A 21868-nucleotide genomic window follows, 5' to 3' on the forward strand; every position below is an offset into this window, starting at 1 on the left:
TTAAAAATGTTCAACGAGTCTGTTTCTGAAAAGATGGTAGAAGCAGAGTTTTAAAGAATTGATATGAATGGAAAAAATTGGCAGCACAGTGGCTCAGTGGTTAGCACTGCAGCGTCACAGTGCCAGTGACCTGGGTTCAATTCCAGCCTTGGGTGACTGTGTGGAGTTTGCACATTCTCCCTGTGTCTGTGTGAGTTTCCTCTGGGTGCTCTGGTTTCCTCCCACAATCCAAAGATGTGCAGGTCAGGTGGATTGGCCATGGTAAATTGCCAATAGTGTTAGGTGCATCATTCAGAGGGAAATCGGACTTGGGTAGGTTACTCTTTGGAGGGTCAATGTGCACTTGTTGGGACAAATGGCCTGCTTCCACACTATAGGGGATCTAATCTAAAAGTCAATATTGCTGAAAAAAAGCAGAATTCTTTTAAGAACTATTCATGTAACCATCATGTGTGTAGAGACCAAGGGAAATGACATATAACAAGTGTTCATTATGATAGTGGAATTGCAGTACTACAGACCCATCAGTTGGAGATCAAGGGGATGATAGTCAAAACAAAATGATTGTTGTGGGAGATTTTAATTACCTACTCATTGATTTAGACAGAGAAGATATAAATAGAGAAGAAATGTTGCTTGGTTGAGTTATGAGATTAAAATAGATCAGATAGATGAGTTAAGTATGAAGAAATGCAAATATTAGGAAGGATGTGTTGAATTAGATCTGTGTTTTATTTGAACAGAAGAGATTAAGAAGTTATTTGACAGTGGTGCTTCATATTCTGCTGGGAGAAGAGATAATAGATAGAAAACAAATTGTTTTCAGTGATTGAGGGTTCAGGAGCAAAAGGACATAAGAAATTTGACTGTGAGCCTCTAAAATGAAAAAGTGGATAATGATTAAAACAAAAGCTATCAGACTCTCCATGGACATTTTACTGATCACTCAACATAACTTTCACAGAATATCTGTGAAAACTCTGAAGTAACAACATAATATTAGTCATACCATTTTGAAGGGTTTCAGTGAATATTTCATCAATTGATATATGTTAATGCTTGAAGGAAAATAACATAAAGAAAAAGAGAAAATATTTAGGAACTGATCAAATGCATGGAATTAAAGCCATTGCTTATGTAGGGGATAAACTCCTTGCTGATTGAGCTGAACGGCATGTTTTTGTCACATATTTCCTATAAAAACAAAATTCTCAACCTGATATTGCCAACGATCAACATAAATGTGCATAACATGGGCATTATTCAAGACAACCTAGTTATTTTTGCTGAATTCGGGAAGCCTTTCTCAACTGTTTTGAGCTTATTGCTCAAAGAATCTCTTCTTTATTTTGTAATCACAAATCATATTAGTTTGTGATCAAAATGTGAGAGAACACTTTTAATAATTGTTGACAGTGCCACAAGGATTGTTGTCACAAATGTCTGGAATATAAAACCCAATATTATTTTTGAAAAAGTAATATGCCAGAGACAGTAGCGATTCCATGGAGACACGTTATCTCAACAATTCTTTCATATCAATTCAAATTCAGATTGGCATTGACCAAGACTTAGGAATAGATCACCTATTCTTCTGGAGATAAAGTGAACATGGCAACAACGTTTACCTTGGAAAAACAGTAAAGATGTAATTGTAGACCTTCAAGTGTCACAAAGCTGGTCCCTTTTTTTCCAAAATCTGTTCCTTTTCTCAAGGATGCCATGACCTTGTTTTTGTTTAATCAGACGGGTTGTAAACAGCTCCCAGTTCTGATTAGACTGGTTTGGTACAGAGATTAAAGGGTATTGAGAGGCCTTTTTATTTATATATGAACAGATGAGACTTCAGGCCAAAGTGGTCATGTTTTACAAGTGACCTGTATAATGAAATGAGAGTGGTCAGCTCTCTAGCTGAGCAGTTCAGTCCAGAATTAGTTCAGAGTTCAGTTGTGTGGAAACAGGCTCTCTCTCTCTCTCTCTCTCTCACCTTCTGCCTTTCTAACTTCAATCTATAAGCATTCATTCCATTTTTTTCTGTTTTTTTAAGGAGGTTTGCTTATTGGGGCTGTGGTGTATATTTGGAACAGTATAATTAAGTTTAGTTTGGATAGACTCAGTTCTGTAGGGGTTCCTTGTTTTGTTCTTTGAGTTTCATTGCGTAATTTTGTGAATAATGTTTTGTCTGTTTTAAAATCTGATAGTCAACCTAGCTAACTTACTCTGGTAATTTCACTGTACATTTACCAAAACAAATTACAGTTATAGTCTGGACTGCCTGCTTAAGAATGTTTTGAGTGGTCTGGCCTAGTCCATAACAGACTGGGGGCTCGTCTTGGATTTTAAACAGCGAATGGTATTTGCCAGTTTCTTTATTTCGTGTGTTAGCTTGGTTGGGCAGATAATGTTTGGGGTAGTAATGGCTCTTTCAGTCACCAAAAGGTTTCTGGAAGTGGATGCGGTGACTTTGGAAATTTTGCAGAAAGGTCAATAAGAGCAAGCTGCAGGAATTAGAAGAGAAGCTGAAATGGGAACTGCCTGCATCTGTGAGGAAAGGAGAGATAATTATAGCAGTAGGTCAGCATTTAAATTTGATGAAGAAACCATCAGAATCTATAGAGATGGCAAGAAGCAGTTGCAAATGAAGCAGCTTGAGTTAGACGCGAGAGATAAAGAAAAAGCAGCAGAAATGAAACAACTTGAGTAACAATTAAAAGCAGAAGAGAGGGAGAAAGGGAGAGCAGCAGAACAGAGAGAAAAAGAGAGAGCATTTGAACTTCAGAAATTGACCCTGAAAAAGGGAAGCCAGTTTAAAAGGCTAGAGATAAAGGCTGAGGGTAGGCTTAGTGAGGAAGAGAGTGAGAGATGATCAAGTCTCTGGTCATCAGAAGCCTAGTGAGAAACTGTTTAAGTATGTTCAAGCTTTGCCTGAATTTGATGAGAAGGATGTGGAAGCCTTTTTCACCTCAAATGTGGCTAAACAAATGCAGTGTCCAGTGGCAATGTGGGTTTTGTTGATCCAAGTGGAACTTGCAGATAGTAATGCAAATACCTCACTAGCCCTATCAGAGAAGGCATCTGGACAGCATAAGGAGGTGAAAAAAGCTTTTTACATGCATATGAGCTTGTACCAGAAGCTGAGAGACAATATTTCAGGAATCTCAGGAGGGACTCAGTCAAACCTACATTGAATTTGAAAGGATCAAACAGACTAATTTTGATAGATGGATAAGAGCATTGAAAATTGAGCAAATCTATGATGCCCTTAAAGAGGTAATTATTTTGGAGGAATTCAAAAATTCACTGCCTGAAGTAATGCAAACTCATGTGGAAGAGCAGAGAGTTAAAACAGCAAGGTTAGCAGCTGATGTGGCTGATGGTTATGAGCTGGTCCACAAAACACGGTTTGGCTTCCAGAATCAATTTCAGTCCATGAGGGATAGAAACTGGGGCAAAGAGAAATCCTCACATGGAAAGGGAAAGGTAGATCTTAGTGAAGATCATAAGGATAATATACCACAGGGTAAAAAAGAAACCCATGAGGGGGACAAAGATGTTAAAAAGCTCTGGTGTTTTCATTGTAATAAAGTGGAGCGCATGAAATCACAGTGTTGGTGGGCTAGGACAAAACCAGATTAGGAAAACCAGACAAGCTTGGCAGTTTTGTTGGACTAGTGACAAAAAGCACAAGGGAAGTTAGACAACTGAATCAGAGTGTACAAGATGATCAGAGGTTGATTAAGGAGGAAGTGCCAGATCTGCTTAAAAAATATACATGCAAGGGTAAAGTTTATTCACATAGGCCAGGAGTAGCAGGAAAAAAGTTACAATATTAAGGGACACAGGATCCTCTCATTCTGTAATGCTGAAGGATATGTACTCCTGAGGGATTATTGCCAGAAAAGGTACTGGTAACAAGAATTCATGGTGAGACAAAAAGTGCTCAATTATGTAAAGTGAGGCTAGTGAGTCCACATAAGAGTGGAGAATTTGTGATAGAAGTACTGGACAAACTCTCAGCTCCAGAAATACAATTTGTCCTTGCAAATGATATCGCTGATTCACTGGCAAGCGTGAAATACAAAGACATTTTTACCGACCTGTACTACACAAGGATGTAGCTGAATTTTGCCAGACGTGTCACACATGTCAGCTAATTGAAAAACCGCAGAAAGTAATAAAACCTGCACCTTAAATATTTATTCCAGAATTTGAGGAACCTTTCATAAGAGTTTTGATTGATTGAATAGGTGCCCTATGTTAAAGAAAACGTGGGAATAAGTATTTATTAAGAATAATGGATGTGTCGACTAGATTTGCAGAGGCAACCCCATTACGCAACAGCACAGTTAAAAGGATTGTAGAAGAAGTACTTAATGTTTTTACGAGATATGGACTACCAATAGAGATCCAGTCAGATCAAAGATCAAACTTCACATACAAACTATTCAAGGAGGTTATAAGTAACTTGGGAATAAAGCAACTCAATTCTACTGCGTACCATCCAGAATCACAAGGGACGCTAGAGAGATGGCATCAAATACTAAAGTCCATGTTGAGGGCTTATGGTCAGGATTATCCAGATGATTGGGATAAGGGAGTTCCATTTGTACTTTTTGCGTTCAGAGACGCACCGAATGAATCGACCAAGTTCAGTCCATTTGAATTAATTTTTGGGCATGAAGTAAGAGGACCATTAAAATTAAGTAAGGAGAAATTAATAAGTCAGAATTCAGAGACCACCTATTTGGACTATGTGTCATATTTTAGAAAACAGTTAAATGGAGCTGGAGAGTTGGCTAATCAGTGTCTAAAAGTATCACAGCAGACAATGAAAGAGGAAGCAGATAAGAAATCACAAATTCACAATTTTGCAATTGGGGATAAGGTACTGGTGTTACTTCCAATAACAGGTCAGCCTTTAAAAGCAAGGTTAATGGACCTTATCAAATCGAAAGAAAAACAATGAGTGAGTTGAACTACTTGCTAAGGAATCCAGACAGGAAGAAAACTCACAGAGTGTGTCTTGTGAATATGCTTAAAAGGTATTTAGATAGGGAAGGAAAGCAAGAGGTGAAGGTGTGAATGATTACAGCACAGAAGGAAGAACCAAGTTGAGAGGATTCTGAATTGGACATTCCTCAAATCAAATTGGACAATGAGGAAGTTGTCAAAAATTGGGATAAATTAATGAATTACCTTCCACAAGAAAATTGAAATGACCTGAAGAGTTATTACTATCACATTGGGAGATATGTGGATATAAACTGGGAAATACTAACCTAATTGTGCAGGATGTAGTTGTAGGAGGTGCTGTTCCAATTAAGCAGCATCCTTATAGGCATAATCCACTAAAGTTGGCACAGGTTCAAAAGGAGGTAGGGTGCATGCTCCAAGATGCATAATCAAAGTGAGATACAGTGACTAGAGCTCACTTATAGTCATGACGCCAATGCCAGATGGTACCCAATGGTTATGTGTGGACTATCACAAAGTCAATGCCATTAAAAAGACTGATGCATATCCAATTCCAAGGTTGGAGAACTGTGTTGAAAAATTGGGTCAAACAACTTGCATTTCTAAGTTGGACTTGCTCAGAGGCTACTGGCAAGTACCTCTGTCAGAAAGAGCAAAGACAATTTTCGCTTTTGTAATGCCAAATGGACTGCATCAGTTCAAAGTCATGCCAATTGGTATGAAAAACGCTCCAGCTACATCTCAAAGACTGACTAATAACGTCATTATCAGCTTATCCAATTGTGTTGTTTACATTGATTACCTGGTGGTTTTTAGTCACTCATGGAAGGAACATTTACAGTATTTATCAGACTTATTTGATCAACTTCAGAAGGCAGGTTTTGTGGTAAACCTAGCTAAAAGTGCATTTGCCAAAGCCCAAGTCACCTTCCTGGGCCATGTTATTGGACATGGACAAATGGCCCCATGTAATGCGAAAACAAAAGTAATTGGGAAATTTCCCACACTGTTGACGAGAAAAGCAGTACTACAGTTCCTGGGATTGAGTGGATTTTACTGAAAGTTTGTCCTGAACTTTAGCAGCGTGGCTGCTCCACTCAGTGAATTGTTAAAAAAAGGGCAAGAGGTTTCAGTGGACAGCAGACTGTCAAAAGGCATTTGACAGCCTAGAAACCATATTAACCACTCGCCCAGTATTAGCCACACTGGATTACATGAAGCCTTTCAATGTGGCTATTGATGCCAGTGATGTGGGTGTCAGTGTGGTGCTCTTGCAGGAGGATGACGAGGGAATAGAAAGATCCATCGGGTATTTTTCCAGAAAGTTGAACATTCATCAACAGAAATATCTGACGGTGAAGAAAGAGACTTTAAGCTTATTGTTGGTATTACAATATTTCAGTGTTTCTATTACCAACAATGCATCTGAGGCAATCAGATAAATTGATCCTTACCCATCGACATTTGTGAAATGTGGAATTGTGGTTATGCATGTTTGCATGTTTATAGTTAGTATAGTGTATACATGTGTTTTATACTACTAATCAGTTTGTTTTTGAAAGGTTTTATAAATGAAACCATCTTTTGATAGTGAAGGTTCTTTTTTTTAAAGTGGGGAGGTGTCACAAAGTTGGTCCCTTTTTTTTCCCCAAAAGCTGTTCCTTTTCTCAAGGATACTGTGTCCTTGTATTTTTTTAAATGTCAGAGGGGTTGTAAACAGCTCCTGGTTCCAATTAGACTGGTTTGGCACAGAGATTAAAGATATTGAGAGGCTTTTTTGTTTATATATGAACAGGTGAGACTTCAGGCCAAAGTGGTCATGTTTTAGTAGTGACCTGTATAATGAAAGGGGAGTGGTCAGCTCTCCAGCTGAGCAGTTCTGTCCAGAACTACTTTGGAGTTCAGTTGTGTGGAAACAGGCTCTCTCTCTCTCTCTCTCTCATTCTGCCCTTCTAACATCAACCTGTAAGCATTTGTTCCATTTTTACTGTTTTTTAAAGGGGGTTTGCTATTGGGACTGTGGTGTATATTCAGAACAGCATAATTAAGTCTAGTTTGCATAGAATGAGTTCTGTAGGGGTTCTTTATTCTGTTCTTTGTGTTTCATTGTGTAATTTTGTGAATAAATGTTTGTCTGTTTTAAAACCTGGTAGTCAACCTAGTTAACTTACTCTGTAATTTTCACTGTGCAGTCACCAAAACAAATTGCAAAGTTATAGTCTGTGTTGCCTGCTTAAAAATGTTTTGAGTGGTCTGGCGTCATCTATAACATAAAGTCATAGGAGGTTTGGACATAAAGCAAGGATATTCCTACGAAGAGGAGAGATGTTGCATTCAAAGTTGAAGCTTCCTGGTTGCCGAGAGACATAGCATTTAACATGAATTGGAAAAAGTAGTTTATGACAAATACAGGTTTAAAAATCAGTCAGGTTACAGCACGTAATAAAGAAGGGCCAGAACAAGGTTACGAAGAGGTGTGAAGAGTAAAGTAAATGGAAACCCAAATCGCTTTCACAAATATCGACAAAAATAGTTAAAGGAGTAACACAGTTCTTTCATGGTGACAAAGTAAATCTGCTAATGAAGACAACTGAAATATTAAATGAGATCTGTCTTCATTAAAAATGCAATTAGATTATTGCTATTGTAGAGGAGGAGGGAGAAAAAATATTCGGTTAGCTAAAAATATATTCTGTTTCTTATCTTCATAAATTTTCTTTTTCTTTGTGGAATAGTGAGGAGGTGTTAACAGACTAATTATTAACCTGGTAAACCTCTGCTATAAAAACCTGAAATGGGACCGAACTCGAACTTAATACATCGAGGCAGGGTTCCAACCAAAAGAACCTGTAGGGAATCTTTCTCATGAAGTGACAAAGAGGAACAATTTTTAATAAGTACATTATATGTACATATTATAAGGATTATAAAATTTTTCATTTAAAATATAAACTGGAAATGAAAGTTTGGACTACATTGTTACTGAGAAAGAAGTTCATTTTTACATTTTGAAACAGAAGTTGAACTATATGGTGTTCACTCATTGGTTACATGTAATGTTTGCTGAAACTCAATTTGATACTCTGTGACAGTAGCTGGCACCAGTTGCCTTTGGGAAGACAAGAAAAAACTGCCCAATACTTTTGGATCAATTGTAAAATGTTTTTTTTTACGGATTTGAGAGTAGAAAGCAATTGTCCTGTAAGCAAGCCAATCTGGGCTCTCCCTATGTAAGTGAAAAGATTCCACTTTAAATAAGGGCTTAATTCCAATTTACCAATGCAGAATTGAAGATTTTTAGCTTTAAAAAATATGACATCATCATCTAAAAACAAAAGGAGCTGTTAGAAAATGTTTATTTCCCATTGTGATTCTGAGTCTTGATAGACAGATTTTGTTCCTTTTCACTCTTTGTTACCCAAGATATTCCTACAGAACTGTTTGACTTATTTGGCTTATCTATACATTTGTGAATGAATGTGTGTGTGCTTGGATTTAATAGAGTATAGTTCAATTCGTATTCAGGTAATTAGTAATCCATTTGCCAAATGATGACAGGGAAGTTTGCTTTAGTAAATAAGTTTTGTTTTCTTGTTCATTGACACAGCCTGGCATGAACTTAGTTTATCTTCAGAAGTGTCACAAGCAAACTAATCATCGTAATCATTAAACTGGTCATATTTCCAATTTGTCTCATGGGATAGTGGGGCTTGATTATTAATTCACTCTTTCCATCAGGTTTACACCAGTATAGACTTTCAAAAGGGATTAGATGCAGCGACACACAACAAACCTGATGAGAACATGGTATTAAAAAAAGAGTGGTAGCTCAGGCCACGGTTTGCTAAGCGACATGAGGAAGCATGTAATGGTGAATGGATAGTGGTTTTTTTATTGGAGAAAGGTGTGCAGTGGAGTCCCAAATACTCTGTATCAGGACTGTTGCTTTTTTATTATATACAGAGAAACCTCGATTATCCAAATATCGATTATCCGAATTTTGGATTAGCCAAAGAAGATTTCAAGGTCCTTCAAAAACGTTAAAGAGGTAAGTGTATTTGATTTACCTGTACTGAAGAACATGTGAAATCCATAAGACCATAAGACATAGGAGCGGAAGTAAGGCCATTCGGCCCACCGAGTCCACTCCGCCATTCAATCATGGCTGATGGGCATTTCAACTCCACGTACCCGCATTCTCCCCGTAGCCCTTAATTCCTTGTGACATCAAGAATTTATCAATTTCTGACTTGAAGACATTTAGCGTCCCAGCCTCCACTGCACTCTGCAGCAACGAATTCCACAGGCCCACCACTCTCTGGCTGAAGAAATGTCTCCGCATTTCTGTTCTGAATTTCCCCCTCTAATTCTAAGGCTGTGTCCATGGGTCCTAGTCTCCTCGCCTAACGGAAACAATTTCCTAGCATCCACCCTCTCCAAGCCATGTATTATCTTGTAAGTTTCTATTAGATCTCCCCTTAATCTTCTAAACTCCAATGAATACAATCCCAGGATCCTCAGCCGTTCCTCATATGTTAGACCTACCATTCCAGGGATCATCCGTGTGAATTCTCCGCTGGACACGTTCCAGTGTCAGTATGTCCTTCCTGAGGTGTGGGGACCAAAACTGGACACAGTACTCCAAATGAGGCCTAAACAGAGCTTTATAAAGTCTCAGTAGCACAATGGTGCTTTTATATTCCAACCCTCTTGAGATAATTGACAACATTGCATTCGCTTTCTTAATCACGGATTCAACCTGCATGTTTACCTTTAGAGAATCCTCGACTAGCACTCCCAGATCCCTCTGTACTTTGGCTTTACGAATTTTCTCACCGTTTAGAAAGTAGTCCATGCTTGTATTCTTTTTTCCAAAGTGCAAGACCTCGCATTTGCTCACATTGAATTCCATCAGCCATTTCCTGGACCACTCTTCCAAACTGTCTAGATCCTTCTGCAGCCTCCCCACTTCCTCAGTACGACCTGCCCGTCCACCTAACTTTGTATCATCGGAAAACTTCGCTAAAATGCCCCCAGTCCCTTCATCCAGATCATTAATATATAATGTGAACAGCTGCGGCCCCAACACTGAACCCTGCGGGACACCGCTTGTCACCGGCTGCCATTCCAAAAAAGAACCTTTTATCCCAACTCTCTGCCTTCTGTCAGACAGCCAATCCTCAATCCATATCAGTAGCTCACCTCGAACACCATGGGCACTCACCTTGCTCAGCAGCCTCCCATGTGGCACCTTATCAAAGGCTGGCAAGAACAAAGAAACACAAGCAGCTCAAGCATCAGTGACTGGATATTTTTTAGGTAAGGGTTGTTACACAGCCTTTTGCAAAAATAAGTGTTTTACAGTATTCCCATCACTTTATTGGGCCGTTCATGAAAAAAATGGCCAAGAACATAAATGCATACGTGAGGCGGTGCTTCTATCTTTCTATCGTAAGGCTGGGTTCCCGGAAACTGACAAATGCTCTTACGATTGTAGAAGCTGATTGGGACCTTGTTTAATGCTGTCTTCACCACTTCTTGCCAAATGCGAACTAATGCTGCATTTTTCAAAACTTTTCTCGTGTTAACATTGCTTTACTTTGTTCATCATGTGAAATCTGTGCCCTCTTGTGCTCAATACATTAAAATTATAGATTTAAACAAATTCTCTGGTAAAACACAGCGTTAGATCAGCATAGCTTCCATTGTTTAAGATAAAATCAATTATCTGAATAAGCAATTATCCGAACGAAATAGTGCCCACCCATCTCGTTCAAATAATCAAGGTTCCTCTGTAGCATGAAAGCAACATGTCAAACACATGTGAATGATAATGAAAGTTGGTAACATAGAAAATACTAAGTTGCTTTGTCACAGACTTTATGAGAGATTGGATAGACAGTGGATATGTGTGGATAAATAACGAATGAAATTTATTGCTTATAGGTGACAAATGGTCAACTTTGGGAGCAGCAATGTGCAAAACCAATAAAATCAAAAGTTAAAAAAAAAAGGAAAGTTCAGGAACAGAGAGGCTAGGAGGAATGTTTTCATAAATTCTTGAAATTGACAAGATGAGTTGGTAACCCATTAAGACACATATAAAACAGTCAGCTTTATAAATAGAACCACCAAGGACAGAAACAAGAAAGTCATGTTAACACCTTACAAAATAGCAATTAAGTTTTATCCAGAGCACTATGTCTAATTCTGAATTCTATACTTTTGGAAAGGGTTCACGGCCTTAGATAAGATACCAAGAATGAGGAAGTCCAGTGATGCATGGAGAGATTGAAGAACTTGAGATACTCCCCTTAGAGGAAAGAAGGTTAATAGGAGATTGAATAGCATTCCCAAAAACCGGTAAGGTTTTTCAATTAATAAGAGAATATCCCAAGGAACGAGGAAGAGCAGTAGTGCTTTGCGTTCTCCCAACTTTTATAAGAATTGTGATCGCTCCAGCTCATATTTGAAAACTGGCTTCAACATCTTCCTTAACATACCTAAAAGTCACTGTTAGTAAGGCAGATGAGCCACATTGATCTTTCACATTGAGAGAGGAGTTGAGGCACCCATAGATGTCCCATTAGCAACCAGAAGCAATTATTCCAAAGGTTAGCCTGGAGGACCAAATCTCTAAGATTTTGAAGAAAAATACAGAGTTATGTTTTATTAATACTTCCTAAACTGACATATAATTTTTTTATCTTAGAGCATTGCTTTCACCATCCTCTAAAACAATGGACTGCCGGATGATTTAGTCAATGGACATAACTGAATGTGGTTGATTCTTGCCTACAAAGTTAGTAACAGAAGAATTTTAGGTGAAAATTAGAGACACAGGATGCAATTTTATCAACCTAATGGAGACATCTTTGGAAGTGAGATAGCAGCAAGTTTGAGAATGTTGCACATAATCCTGTCCAGTCTCTTGTTAGTGGTTTATTGGAAGTAGTGTTTGACTATGATTGGCAACCTGTCATTTACCAATGGTTTTCTAATTCCATGCCCCTTTGAATGGAACTTGTAACTCAACAAGAACCTGCACAATTGAAAACAGGCCTCCCTCTGTGGTCAAAGCTCAGCAGGTACCTTGAAATGAAATCATCCTTTAATTTCCTCTAACACATGCTCTGTAGGTACCAGAGGTTTACACGTGTGGCAGCAGCTATCTTGAGGAGGGAAAGTGCCTCCACATTGGTGGTGACAGTTGGAGCAACACCTGGATTTAGGTTTACCAACGTTTCATCCTGATACAACCTTGCAGTTATCTACCTACATCAGCAGTGCCCAGCTTTCACAATGGAGATGCTGACTGTCCAGAGCCTCAGCAAGATTCAAACACAAGTTTTTTTGGTGGCTTAGTGACTTTTTGTTTGTTCTTTGATGGAACATGGGAATTGCTTACAAAGTCAGCATTTGTTATCAATCCTCAACTGCCCTTGAAGGATGATAGTGAGCTGCCTTCTGAAACTGCTCAATGTGCTGTGGATACAGTCATAATGTTAGGAAAGGAATTCCAGGATTTTGATCCAGTGACTAGGTGCCAATTGAGTTGTTTGGACGTTATCATGAAAATAGTAAAATATGGACTATCAATTTTCAAGTTCCATCTTTTGATAATAATCCCCAAAACCTTCAGGGACTAAATGAAGGTCCATGACCTAAAATGTTTGCCATATTTACCTGACTACAATTGGGGCAAGTTCAAGAAATTAATACAAAATAAATCAAATTATCTGAACAGAAATTATCCTCTATCAAGAGACCTTGAAGCTGATTAACTGGGTCATGCATTAGGGTAAAAACAATGACTGCAGATGCTGGAAACCAGATTCTGGATCAGTGATGCTGGAAGAGCACAGCAATTCAGGCAGCATCTGACGAGCAGCAAAATCGATGTTTCGGGCAAAAGCCCTTCATCAGGAATAAAGGCAGAGAGCCTGAAGCGTGGAGAGATAAGCTAGAGGAGGGTAGGGGTTCCTGTTTTAATTTACATTTATATGAGAGGTTGCACATATTGTATATGAAATGTCTGCAACTATTCAACTTGGGAAAGCAACAAAGCTGGATGTGGGAATACACAAAGGAGCCATATTGCAGTAGCTGTTGAAAGAGCACTACTCAGAGCAGAAAAGAAAATACGTTTACCAAGGCCTGGAAGATTATTTTTTCTCTCACCCTGTTTCCTCTGTCTTGAAAAACAGCATCAGTAATAAAACAAATCAGAAAAGCATCCATTTGCTGTGAACTCAAAAACTCTGCAAGGATACAACATGTTTACTAAACAGTTGTGTTTTCTGCTACAACGGGGTGGCATGGTGCCTCAGTTGATAGCACTGCTGCCTCACAGCACCAGGGTCCCAGGTTCGATCCTCAGCATTGGGTGACTGTCTGTGTGGAATTTGCACATTTTCCCTGTGTCTGCGTTGGTTTCCTCTCACAGTCCAAAGATGTGCAGGTCAGGTGAATTGGCCATGGTAAATTGCCCATAGTGCTAGGTGCATTAGTCAGAGGGAAAGGGGTCTGGGTGAGTTTCTCTTTGGAGGGTCGGTGTGGATTGTTGGGCCGAAGGGCCTAATTCCACACTATAGGTAATCTAAACTATAATAACTCAAATATCCAGGAATATTTTAAGAACTGAAACTTGTTATCTTACTATTGTACTGGACATTCTATCCTTTTTTTAAAAAATCTTCAATATGTGTCTTTATGTGCTTGAAGTCACAGTTTATTATTTTATTCTCCAAATTAACAACTAATAAAATTCCTCTTTCATTCATTCACTTCAAAGCATTGTCACTGGCTCCTAAAATTTGACTATTACTAAATTTAAATTATAGTTTGATGTAGCTAGATGCTTAAAAAGCAAAATTATTGATTGTGATCAGAGGAGATTACTAAGTGGTGAGCTGCTTCCCTCCCCACACTTGGCCATAACTTCTGGAGTTTTGTTAAGTTGAACGCATTTAGGCAAGTTAGAGTATTTCATGACACTCTTGACTTGTGCCTTGTAGATGGTGGAACAGGATTTATGGAGTCAGCAGCTGTATTACTTATCCTCAAATTCCCCACCTCTGCCTTGCTCTTGTAATCACAGTATTTATATATAGAATGTATATGTTTATGGTTAATGTTAAACATGACAGTGGAAAGGTTGCCGCAATCGTACTGCTATTGAATTTCAAGGGGTAATAGTTCAATTCTCTTTTGTCAGAGAATGCCAGACACATGTATGGCATGAATATCAAAAGTGGTACCCATTTAAACAGAATGAACAGTTTCTTTATGATAATCAAATTGTCCACTGATATAACAGTAGTTCAGTGAACATTAACACAATTGTTTAGTTTCAAAAATGTCCTAAATCATTCAAACAATAAGTTAATTTTACTCAACAATGAGATGATAGAGTTTTGGTCTTTCTTTAATTGGAAATGTTGGTGACTGAAAAGCACAGCTGTTTCACTTCTGTGCTTTGCTCATCTGCTGTGGATAGTTTAGGGATCTAGTAATTCACTGGATGATTGAAACATCAACAGACCTGTGGGAAGTGTGAAGGGAGTTCAGCTGCTTCTGTGTCCCCTTCTGGACTTGCTGCTGCCTGCTCTGTAGAAGGGCACACAACTGGAGCTTATACAGAACTCCATAGGGTTTCACCTGCTCTAACATTGGTGAGAGGCTAGCTGAACCCTTAGAAATAGAAGTGGTGCCAGCAGCTGAATACGATCATTTGTCCTGTTTCTCTGTAGGCTCTGCTTTCCACTGAGTAAGGTTATCCTGGGAGACCTAGTGAACCCTCCAAGGAGCTTAGGGACTACTACATTTTCAGTTCTATTGTAGTTGATGCTAGCTTTCATCCAGTGTAACATTCATTTAAACTACATGTCCATTACTACATAGAATCCCTATAGTGTGGAAATAGGCCATTCAGCCCAACAAGTCCACACTGACCCTCTGAAGAATAACCCACCCAGACTCATTCCCCTATCCTATATTTGCCCCTGACTAATGCACCTAGCCTACACATCCCTGAACACTATAGGCAAATTAGCATGGCTAATTCATCTAACCTACATATCTTTGGATTGTGGGATGAAACTGGAGCACCCGGAGGAAACCCACTCAGGCGTGGGGAGAATGTGCAAACTCCACACCGACAGTCACCCGAGGTTGGAATCTAACCCAGGTCCCTGACGCTGTGAGGCAACAGTGCTAACCACTGAGCCACCATGCCAATTTCAGGCATCAATGTAATATTTTATCACTCTCACTTTTCCTAGAATAATGGCCTTGAACTTCTGCACATGCTCTATGGTCTCATTTCATGAGGAAGATGGAAACAGATGGCAAAGGCAGTAAATGACCAGCCCCCACTTTGAACAAATCAAAGTATACAAAAGAGGTAAAGATTTGCAGATAAAAGCAATATACCATGGGTGCTGGAGTAAGTGCTGTAAGTACTGAGCAGATGTCGTATTAACTGTGAAGAAGGAAACAAAATAAAGGTGCAGGGTTTTAACCCAATATGGGAACATCTGTAGAGGGGATGCCAGCATGAGAATTAGCACCATTGGTTGGTGTACCAGTTCACCATTGTTTTGACCCCTGCAATTTTGCTCAGGAGGACAGAAGATAGGACCTGGCAACACAGGCAGTTCAGACAAATAACCACTTGAGGCAGCTTGGCAAGGGTGATTCTGAAATTGTAGTGGAGGCTCAGAGATAATACAACATATCTGAAACAACACAGTTGAAGGAACCAGTAACACTGCAAAAAGCCAGCTGGAAGCCTGCAGAGTGAGCAGTCAGAGAGATTCATAAACAGGAAGAGGGTCCACTCCTTCAACATTCAGCCAGTCTGTAACTAAAACAAGAGTGTTTTAGAAATTTGAATGTAGTGTCTTGGTAGTTTCCATGATACATCCATCCTTTGTCAGCCCAGATTGCTGTACCTCTTCCCCAAAACTCATGGATAACGTCTGAGGGAGAGGAATATTCTTGCAGAGACAGCTACATATGTGACAAAGATATAGAAATGCTATACCTGAAGTTATTGGCTCACAGGGTCCTGACTGGCTCTGATGACTGGCCTAGTCTTGTGGTTAGTTGCAGTTGCTACAACCAGGTGAGAAAGAGAGAATTGGCTCCAGTCTCTTTTTAGCCCACTTGGCTGGCTGCAACAAAGATTTTTAATTCCTTTTCACACATAGCTATATCACACTTTAATTAAAATGTAGTTCACTTGTTCAAAACTAAAGAGCCAATTACAAAAATTACTTGAGTGGAAGAAAAAGAGTTTTTATTATTCATAGATACCACACACACAGGCTCCTAGAAATCTCCACTCAGGATCCTGGAGGTTTCCGAGCTCTCCACTTTCACACTGCCTTATTACTTCCAAACCTTGGAAGTTGAAACTGAGGAGGGTCAACTTGCATCTGGCAAGAAGAACTTCAGAATGAGTAGCCTGCCTGAACACAAAGGCACCCTGGGGTCACCAAACCAAACTTCCATGGCCAATGAGCTTCATTGTCAAGCAAGTACCCTTTACCCAAGCCATGGAACCAGTGAGTACACTACGAAGTAATGGGAGAGAAGTGAAGAAAACTTGTTGAGGGCACTTTGGTGACATTGCACTGCATGTGACTTTGCAATTGCTTTGAAAACATCACAGATTTCACCTTACATCTCGTTGTTCATCTCTCTGTGGAGCCCTGAATGTCATTGCTATAGCACTTCATGAACACAAGCAATGTTTCATCGATGGAGGTTTGTTTTAAGAGCCTGTTATATCATCTGAAAGAAGGACATTTACTGGGCTATCAGAGATACTGACACCTCTGAACTTCCTTGTACAACATTCCTATTCCTTTGTAGGCTCTGTGTCCAAAGGTGCACATGTGAGTGAGTTGTTCAATAATGTCCGTGGCAGTGAGGTTTAACACACAGAGGGGGACCAATGCATTAAGATGATCAGGCAATGGCAGCTCTGGGTCCTGTGTAATACATGTGTTTGTTATGTATGTATGTATTTGAGGGTGCTCACTGCCCTTTAACCTGGTCTATGTGCAAAGGTCTTTCAATTTAAAAGCACTAACATCACTGGGCCCTTCAACTCCCTCCCTCACAGGTCAAACTTCCCAATCTGAGAAAGGCTGCCACCATTTTCTTCTCCATCGCCCTTCGATTTCAAGCACTAAGGAAGGCAATAGTGAACACTGGTTTGACAGTGACTCACAGCCTCCATCTTATCATGTTGGTGAGCCCATGAATATCCAAATTCCCTGCCTGGTAGCCCTTCTCAGGAATCTGAAAGGATTCATACTTCTCCAAGTCCTCACCAGCTTGACCACATGAGCCTGCAACAGCCCACGTTTCCCACCCAGTCCTTCGCATATGAGCCAAGTCTGGGAATACACTGACCTGGACCATCCTTCCCCCACCTTCTCCTTGAAGAAAGGGTGACCTTGACTGTCAATGACCCTTTCACACTGACCCCCTTCCCATTGTTTATAGTCTCTGCTTCCTTCCACATACTGCTAACAATTATCCACCCTAGAATGCATCCCCAGTCCTGAAGAATAACTTGCCAACTCTCAATCACATAGCAGCAGCCACCCTTTTCACTTAGATTCTGCAGTCAGAGCCAAAAGGCTGACTGTCGCCCACCTCCTTGAGTAAGCCAGCCTAGAAGTCCTGGAAAAAGTGCCCAGACTCTTTACTGGTGGTATGACATTTCCCCAAATGCTTTAGCCTTACCACCCGGACTGATCACAGTGGAGCCACAGGACTGATCATGACATGATTGCAGAGGCACAGACCACCTTACTGAGAACTCTCCAACCATAAGACCATAAGGGTGGAAGTAAGGCCATTCAGCCCATTGAGTCTACTCCGCTATTCAGTCATGGCCGACCAGATGCCTGTCTCTGGCAAACTGACTGGACCACTGTCGGAGGTTGCTCTTGAGTTATTTGCAAGGACTGACTGATGGGTGCCCCATGGACTTTGGTGAAGACATCTCCTACAAGACTTTGAGACCTAGTTATGTTCTTGCTGCACTTGCAGTGTGTATGCCAAGTAATTTGCTGGGACATGGTGCAGAAATGAAATTGACATTGCACACTACCATAAACCAAGATGGATAGCTGTTGACTGAGGACCAATGCTTCCTCTAATTTGTCGCTGAGTAGGCGCTGGTAGGTTCCATATACACACCGATTCGCATGTTAATACATTGGCTTTCACTTGCAGAACCTCAGTGGGTAATGCAGCAAAAAAGAATGGAAACATTGTTGAACCAGCAAGTAAACTGCCTGATGAAGTGACTATGCTAGTGGGCATGACAAGGAAGGGCAAATGCAGATGAGAAGAGAAACCTGGAAGTTCAAATGTATAGTACCATTAACGTATTTGGGCTGCATTTGGGCAATGGAATGTATTTGCAATTAAGTGTATTGTTATGTAAACTTCTATAATTTGGGGTCTGGTGTTTGAGTTTGTGGGTTTTCTGTGTGCCTGTTGTTAAAAATTAATTTGTAGGTATTTCTGTAGACATAATGATTTATTTCAAAACAGTTGCTGAAGCCTGGCTTAAGAGTGAATGGGTTTGTGTGCACCAGTTTTGGATTCCTTGCTTCTTATTTTGCAAATCAGCAAATTAAATGATAAGGCTTTAAAGCTGGATGGAAATTTCTGGAACTTGTTTTTCTAAGCGTAAAGAAAACACTTATTGCTGACAGAGGTATGCTTCTGTTTTCAGTTTCACTTTCAGTTTTGTACAGTCCTCTGAAGTTCATGGAATAGGAAGGCTGTGTAGACCATTGGTCCTGAGAAGGTAAGGCTGCATGGTAAACTAGGTTGGTCCTGAGAAGGTAAGGTTGCATGGTGAACTAGGTTGGACCTGAGAAGGTAAGGCTGCATGGTGAACTAGGTTGCCCTAGAGTGAAGAATTAGTGATAATCCCAGACCAGAAATGTTGGGATAAAAACCTGAAGAGATTACTAAAGCTGAGTACCTTTCAAACTTGTATATATCATAACTCCAGGTAGAATTCACCTGAAGTTCCAGTCTAAAGACTGAAGCCATAAGTGTATTAAAAATACAGAGGTATTAGATAGGGAGACTCTTGTGTGAGTGGTATTTCTGGATACTGGACCAAGGTACTGCTGTTTATTGACTTTTCAATTTATATTTTGAGATTAATGGGATTATACTTTTGTTACATTTTTAAAAATCAGTTTGTGTTATAAGCAGATGTCTTGGTTTATTTTATTTCATCTTCATTTTCTTTAATAAACATCTCTTTTATTATTAAGTGGGCGGCACGGTGGCACAGTGGTTAGCACTGCTGCCTCACAGCTCCAGAGACCCGGGTTCAATTCTCGCCTCAGGCGACTCTCTGTGTGGAGTTTGCACATTCTCCCCGTGTCTGCGTGGGTTTCCTCTGGGTGCTCCGGTTTCCTCCCACAATCCAAAAATGTGCAGGTTAAGTGAATTGGCCATGCTAAGTTGCCCGTAGTGTTAGGTGAAGGGGTAAATGTAGGGGAATGGGTCTGGGTGGGTTGCGCTTCGGCAGGTCGGTATGTTGGGCTGAAGAGCCTGTTTCCACACTAAGTAATCTAATCTATTAAGACAAAAGCTGCAACATTGTGTGGCTATATTACAGAGAGACACTACTTTGCTAAAACCAAACAAATCAAAGTATGATCTATCAGTCCAGGTTTCTGTCTGGTTATCTGAATTGTCCAGTAATAATAGCAGTTGGGACCATAACAGTATAGAGTTTAAAATTAAAGTATTAATATTGAAGTTTTACAAAGCTTTGCAATCAGAGCACTGTATGCTATTTTGGGTGACCATTCTGTTTCCATTCTTTTTTGCTGCATTAGCCACTGAGATTCTGCAAATGAAAGCCAATGAATTGACATGCGAATCAGTGTGTATGTGGAACATCCCAGTGGCTGCTGAGTGACAAATTAGAGGAAGCATCATAGATAGAATATTAAAGTTAAAGAGAATATTCAGCATAGAGTCACAAGGATGATATGAGAGATCAGAAACTACAATAATAAAGAAAGTAAAAGAAGATTGTTGTCAGCTTCCTCTGACCGGAGAATGAGAGAAAAGGGGTCATCGATTTAAAATGAACACTGAAATAGGTGGTGAAACTTGGAGTTTTTGTTACAGAGGGCTGGTAGTCACAGTGGTACCACTTAAAAGGAAAATAATTATTTGAAGCTAACGGAGGTGCATGTCTCTAGTCAAACATCAATTCACAGAATTAGTTTGCAATTGCTCTGGCAAATAGCCAATATGTCTGCCTGACCTCAGCTATGCATTAACCTTTATGGTTTTCTGACTGCATGGTTCTAAATAATGTAATCTTATCTGAATCATGTGACAAAGGAAAACTGAAATTTGAGGTAAAATATTTCATTTTAACCATTATAATGACCATTAATGGGAAAAGGTAGATTAGCTTGTAAAGCTTTCACTGAACAGCCCTTAATAAAATTTAAATGAGAGAATCTCCATAATTTATTTGCAGGCACAAATTGTCTCAAGGGGATAGTTTTTATACCTTGCTCCATCATTGCTATATCTTAAGTCAGAGTGCTATGATATTCTGTGCCAATTGACCATCTTCATTGATTAATCAGATGTTCCCATTGGAGTCAGTAATGCGAGAACTAGTGCTAAAGCCAGTACTGATGCAAAACTCTCATTATCCTTTGATCTTCTTTTCCAAATCAGAATATAGACAATCCATAATTTCAGACCACACTGTTTGCGTATTTAGCAATTTTGATGTGCTCCACAATGGAAGTGGAACCTATGTTTTAAAAATTGAATGAACAATGCTATAGCCTTGCCTCCGCTCATCTGCCAAGTTTCTCACCTCCTTTACAGTCCAGACCAAATTTTGTACGAGGGATTCTTCATCTCTGCTATTGCAGAAAATACACCCATCCCACCCAAACTGGGATCAGTGGTGCTTTTATCAGAAATATTCACTGGAGATTAAAAGAATGAAGGAGTAATCTCAAAAGAAACCTAGAAAATTCTAATAGGATAAATGTAGCTTGGATGTTCCTGATGACTGGGGAAACCAGCACTAGTGCTTACAGTCCAAACATATAAAGTAGGTCATTTAGGACGAAGATGAGGAGAAATTTGTTCAGCCAGAGTGTGTTGAGCCTGTAGAATTCTCTGCCATAAAAAGTGGTTGAAGCTAAAACATTGAATGTTTTCAAGGAGGAGTTAGTCTTTAGGGCTAAAAGGGTCAGTAGGTACAAAGAGAGATTGGGAATAGGGTGCCGAATTGGATGATCAGCTTTGATCATATTGAATGGCATAGCAGGCACAAAAGGCCAAATGGTCTACTCTTTTCTATATCTTCAATGGTTCCACGTTAAATGAAATGATATATTTTTCTGCTGGTAACCTATAAACTATCCCAAATGAAGGTGCTATATTCCAAAAGAAATCATATCTAGCAAGTTTTGAGAAGATTTGTAATTCAGGTTGAGGTTCTGGGTGTAGGTTTGCTTGCTGAGTTGGAAGGTAACATCTTCAGTGAGCCTCCGGACGAAACTAGAATGGTGACGAAATGTCTGAAAATGAACCTTCCAGCTTAGCAAGCAAACCTACATCCAGAAATCATATTTGCTTGCTGAGTCATAAGCAAAAATCAAGAAAACATTCCCTTTTGCTGTTCCCAGGTCTTAGTGAGCAGCACAGATGCTCCATCCTACACTACAATCATGATGAGGTGGAGCAAGATTAAATTTATATGCTGCCGACCTCCAATGCAACCAACATGGGCACTTCCCCAAATTGAAATTGTTACCCCTTTACCAATAAATAGGGTCAGCTAATATCCGTTCCA

The sequence above is a fragment of the Chiloscyllium plagiosum genome, unplaced genomic scaffold (genome assembly GCF_037043375.1).
Source record: "Chiloscyllium plagiosum isolate Xiang-an unplaced genomic scaffold, Cpla_swu_hap1 HiC_scaffold_36, whole genome shotgun sequence".
NCBI classification, from domain to species: domain Eukaryota; kingdom Metazoa; phylum Chordata; class Chondrichthyes; order Orectolobiformes; family Hemiscylliidae; genus Chiloscyllium; species Chiloscyllium plagiosum.